Source organism: Henckelia pumila, chromosome 3 (genome assembly GCF_033568475.1).
Source record: "Henckelia pumila isolate YLH828 chromosome 3, ASM3356847v2, whole genome shotgun sequence".
Lineage (NCBI taxonomy): Eukaryota > Viridiplantae > Streptophyta > Magnoliopsida > Lamiales > Gesneriaceae > Henckelia > Henckelia pumila.
In genome coordinates this window covers 166,619,728-166,625,684 of record NC_133122.1, presented here as the reverse complement: position 1 = coordinate 166,625,684, position 5,957 = coordinate 166,619,728, and positions in this window count along the sequence as shown.

Genomic DNA, 5,957 nt, shown 5'->3' with positions numbered 1-5,957 from the left:
CATCTAGATCTGAGTCAACATTTATTTTGCGCCTGCTAGGTCGAGGTCGCCTCTGTTGAAGAATTGTAGTTTCCATGACAGCTTGTTGTTGTTCTGACCCGATTTTACGTTTGACCGTCCCTAATTGATCAGCAGTTACTTGATTCTTTTGCAAGAACAAAGGGATAGTAACCGCATTGAGCCATTTGGAGACATGCAGGGCTTCAAAACTAGAGGAGTCCACACCTAAGGCTGCAAGAAGATGGAAAATTTGTAGTGCAAAGCCTTCGGATTGTCCTTTGCCTCGAATCATCTCACAGAGATTATAGTAGAGAATGGATGACCAGTTGAAGGTCAACTGAGAGGCAATGGATGCCATGTACTGAAATTTCTCAAGAGTGATCTTGTCATAAGATCCAGCTTTGGCCAGAAGAGTTTTTGCTACAATGTTGGCTAGCAGTCGATATGCGGGCTTCAGACTTTGTTTGAGACAATTAACTTTAATAGGTGCTCCATCCAATGTGAACTGAGCTGCCCAGTGAGAGGCATTCCCGTCAGGTAGATCTGCGCATTTCATCAAACCACTGGTGGGCAACCCAAATGTTTCACCAAAGAAGTGCTGATTTAATTCTATTTAGAGACAATGTTTACAAAGGCCATATAATCAAATTATAACCGTTCTAAATATAGTATCCATGCTAATACAACTCAAATCTTCAATTCCAACATGCTAAAAACTCATTCAACATACATAATACAATACAAGGTAGTTCTAAAGTTGTACATTATTCAAACTAGTAGAACATGCTTCGATTCTAGATTTCAAATATAAATACATAACAAGTTCGAATTACATAATCGAATTCTAAAAATCGACTTCTAAAAAACCAAGTCCTCACTTCTATCAACTCAATACCAGTCTAGTCATGCTGCCTCTGACTCGAACATGTACCACCTGTTGCCAAGCACACATACAAAGACATGACAACAGCTGGATAAATCCGGTGAGAATACACTTCCCAGTAAAAGAGACATAACAAGCAATATCAACTAATATATCAAAACATGATATATCAACAACCAGACATGCAATTTCACGAAGTATATCAACAATCATGAATAACAATAACTCAATTCAAATGCAATAAAATGCAATGCATGTCATCAGGGTTCAAGATTATCTAATCCGATAATCAAAGGGAAATTCTTCTCTAATTGGGATCCCGAGGTAAAATATCACAACAATCACACCGACTCTCCCCTTGAGGTGGATGATGCATATTTCAATCCTCTAGACTACGAAGCAACTATAGAGAGCTGTTCGGCCATTGTAGTAATTCGCCTACCAATGCCACATAATTCCTAGAACGTCTAATTCCAAAGGTAATCAAATCTTCCGGCTCAATATGAATGCATATGGTAATCGTAATACATTTAAGAAATTCAATCAATGCATTCAATCAACCTAAACAGGTAATCATGCATGTATGTGATTGAGAGACTCGAGAATCAATCAAAACTTGAGTATTCCTCCCTTTCCAATCGATATTGTCTTTTAACTCTTCTTTGATTCGAAGTAGCTTCCAATCTCGATCAAGCTACGATGATAAGAATTTCCAAATCAAAAATTCTATTCCAATTGAAATTCGACGATGAAGGTAACTCAATACCAAACCTCGATCAACTCTTCGACGATCCGAATTCTGTAAATTTCCGAACTCCACAATCTTTGGTAAAATATTTACGGAGATATAAACGAGTACAATATCAACCAATCAATTCAAAACAACTCCGAAATCTAAATCAAAATCCCCAAAATCTGAAAATTCAAACCGGCGGCATAACGGCTATAATCTGATCAACCGATAATCACAGACAGTAATAAATAGATCCAATACAACTCCCAACATCAATAATTCATCTAAAACAAACCAAAATCAAACAATTTCCAAATACCCAATTTTTGAATTATGCCTATAAAATCATAACAATTCCGAACGATGTTCTTTTTCTGATCCAACTTCAAATATACGATCTATCTTAGCTCAAGAAAAACATATCCGAATTTCATCCAATTCTAACAACATCCCAAAAATGAAGTATATTGGATCGAAGAAAAACTTATGGTACAACGGAGCTCTCGCAGTCGTGAACGTGAATCTGCCTTCGGATTAAAATTCTATCGGATGGATCGAGCACAAAATGAAATCTGAAAGCTTGAATGCGGAGTCTTGTTCATCTTTGGAGGGAACGGCCGAGAGAGAAAAGGGAGGGAGGAAGGAGGAGACTCAGTCAAAAGGTAAGGGCCAAGTGTTATATAATAAATCCCATTTTTGCACTTTGTTCCATGAATTCTTCAAAAATTGCAATTTAGTCCCTTATCGAATAAAAATTAAATCCTCAAATTCCTAAATCCCGATTATCTATCTTAATCTCCTATAATTTTGAATAGGCTAAATTTGGGGCGTTACACCTGAGAATTTGATTGAACCATTCAGAGTAGCGACCCCTACTAGCAAGATGATTGAAACTCACAAGATACATAGAAAATGTAGTATTAGTGTCAGCGATCGAACATTTGAGCTGAGTTGGTCGAACTCAACATGATAGAATTTGATGCCATCCTTGGGATGGATTGGCTAGCTAGAAACCATGCAATGGTTAACTGTTGGGATAAGAATGTTAAGCTTTAAACCCCCGAACCAAGATGAAATTATATTCCAAGGCAAGACAAAGACGCGAAAACCCCTCTTGTCGGCCTCCCAAACTTGGAAGGCAATGAAGAGTGGCGAAGAATTTTACCTGGCTATGATAAGCGAGGTAAAAGAAGTACTGGAGCTCAAAATAGAAAACATTCCTATCACACAAGAATTTCGAGATGTCTTTCCGGAAGAACTGCCCGAAATGGTTCCAGATCGAGAAATTAAATTCAAGATTCAATTAGAACCTGGTGCTACCCCGATTTCAAAAGCCCCATATTGAATGGCACTAGCGAAACTCAAGGAATTAAAAGAAAAACTGCAAGAGTTGTTGGATAATAAGCAAGTTAGACTGAGTGCATCCCCGTGGGGAGCCCAGTCTTATTCGTCAAGAAAAAGGATGGAAACATGAGGATGTGTATAGATTATAGAGAACTCAACAAGATCACGATCAAGAATAAGTACCCTCTTCCAAGAATATACAACCTTTTTGATCAACTCAAGGGAGCTACTGTTTTCTCCAAGCTGGATCTGCGTTCGGGCTATCATCAGTTAAAGGTCAAGGTAGAGGATATTCCGAAGATGGCTTTTCGAACAAGATATGGGCACTACGAGTTTGTATTAATGTCGTTCGGCTTGACCAATGCTCCAGCAGAATTTATGGACCTCATGAACCGGGTGTTCAAACCGTTTCTTGACAGATTCGTGGTTGTTTTTATCGATGATATCCTCGTTTACTCGCCCATCAAATAAGACCACGAAAACAATATTCTTATTACACTTCAAACCTTAAGGGAAAAGAAACTATATGTAATACTCGAAAAATCCATAAATCAATTCATGATTTATTAAAGGAATTTTAAATGATTTTTAAGTTATTGTATTTTATTATTTATAAATTAAAGTTTATTATCAACTAAATACTTTTGTGTGTTGTGTAAATGATTTAAGAGTTGATATTTCATGTGTTAAAATGTACATCTATTTATTGTGTGTTAAGTGGTTTTAATAGTTTTATGCAATTCATTTATGAAATGTAAAGTTGTGATTTAAATTAATTTATGTTAGGTATATGCCTAACATATTTTTATGTCTTGCTAAATAATTTAAATGTTTTCATGATGGAATTGATCCTGGACTGCGGGATGATGCTAACCTAGAGACGAGGTGATAGGTTATATTTTTATGAGCGTTTCTAGTATAATATTGTCATAGTTTTATTTTAAACCTCGAGTGAGATTATATTTTACTATACCAAGTTGTGACGTGTTGATCTAACTGCATTTTAAGTAGTAAACACACGCTTTGTATTAAATTTGGCATTCTCTACTTATCTACTCCCTACCCCATCCTTAATAACCATTGTCTCCTTCATTCACTCACTTGTCTCCCCTTTTCCTCACTACCACACGTCCAACACCCATTTTCCTATCATTCTTCATCTTCTTCTTTTGTTCTACTCTCGGGTTCCTCCATTTCCAAGTTAGTTTAGCTTCCAAAATTCCGTTCGTGCCAAGGTTAGCTCGTTGACGAGGTTTCGGATCATCTCAATCTTCGTTTAAGGCAAGTACAAATTTTAAAGGTTTTGAAACCACCATTCAAAATATAATTATTTTGATATGAAAAGATGTATGTTGGGATATGTATGCATGATTTTCCAGAATTTCAAGAGCATGAAGTTTTGATTTTAAGGATTTGAAGAACATGTTATGTGATGGTATGAAATCATGAAGCATAAGTCGTTCTTGTCATGTTCTTGAATTTGATTCAAGAGATACATGTTTCTTTTAAGTTTTGATGTGTTCTTGATGTTTCAAGGGATGTTTTATTTAAATTATATAGCTAGAGTAGTAGAAAATACCATATTTTGAAGTATTGAGTTAGTTTGAGTTAAAGCTTTGAAATGTTGCATGTGCTGGATTGTCCCGGATTAGCGACATTCATTACTATTTTGAAGATCAAAATTTTTGTACTGATTCAAATGATATGAGGACAATTTTATTGGAAATATAGCTTATTTATCTGCAACTTTCATGTTTTGAGTTTTGTCAAAATTGTAAGGGAATAGGGGTTGCACATAAACTGTTTGAGATGTTGTCACAAGATGTTGACCACACCTACAATAACACCTTGATTAACTTGCAGCGGAATAAAATTAAAGCGTAAATAAAATAAACAAGCAACCAAATAAATAGACTCAATATGATTTAAGCAAGAGTAAAAATACTCTTGCAGCGCCTCTGGGCAAAACTTCACTAGAAAACAAATCAAAGAGTTTTACAAACCCTAACACTAGTGATTATTGTAAAATTCAATTTCTCAAAACAATTGAGAAAATAAACCATAAAAATAACTCCTAAAAATTCTATTCAAAATAGAATAAATAAAATAGAGTAAGGAGTTAAAAATCTTGATGTCAAAAACTTGTATAGTCGAAACACTCTTCAATCAATGATCTTCAAGTGTTCTTCAAGCATCAAGTAACCTTGACCGATTTGATCTTTCAAAGATCTTCAATCCTTCTGTCAATGTACGTGTATGAAGCTCTTGGGAAATCTCACGGTCTCTCTATATCTCTCTTTTTTTGTGAACGCTTATCTCAAATAAATAGACCAAGAATCCTTTTTCAATATATTTCCTTGTAGGCATAGGATTCCTTTGATTAGATCATATCAAATCTACACAAATAAAGAAAGAATAATATTAGATATGATATGTTAAATATTCTAATCAGCTTATCAATATCGCAAATAGGAAATAAATCACATAAATAAAGATTACTTCATGTCCAAGAAAGACAAAGGATATTTAATAAACTCTTTTTCAAAATAGGATGATTTTAAGGAATAAAATATTCCTTTCAATCTCCCCCTTTTTACCTTTCTGGACAAAACATATTTAATTCACAAACATATCAACTAAACCCTCCCTTAATCAAAACTCCCCCTAAATAGATTCTCCCCCTAAGTATATCCAGAGGTGTTGTCGCAAGATGTTGGCAACATCTAGCTTATGACACCTTAAATAAGAAACCATTAGAGCAAGGAGAAACACAATCAAGAAATCATATCAGAGTTAACACCACATAAAAGACAGTTTTGATTAGGGTCAAAGAACAAAAACAATACTAAACAAATAAACAAATAAAATCTAAACTAGCAAAATCAACAAAAACTAAAAACGAAGATTAAAATTGATTGCTCTCAGATTCAGCGTCTTCTGCTTCACTTTCTTCTCCCCCTTTTTGTTCAGAAGGGCCAGCTCCGCTTAGTAGTGATT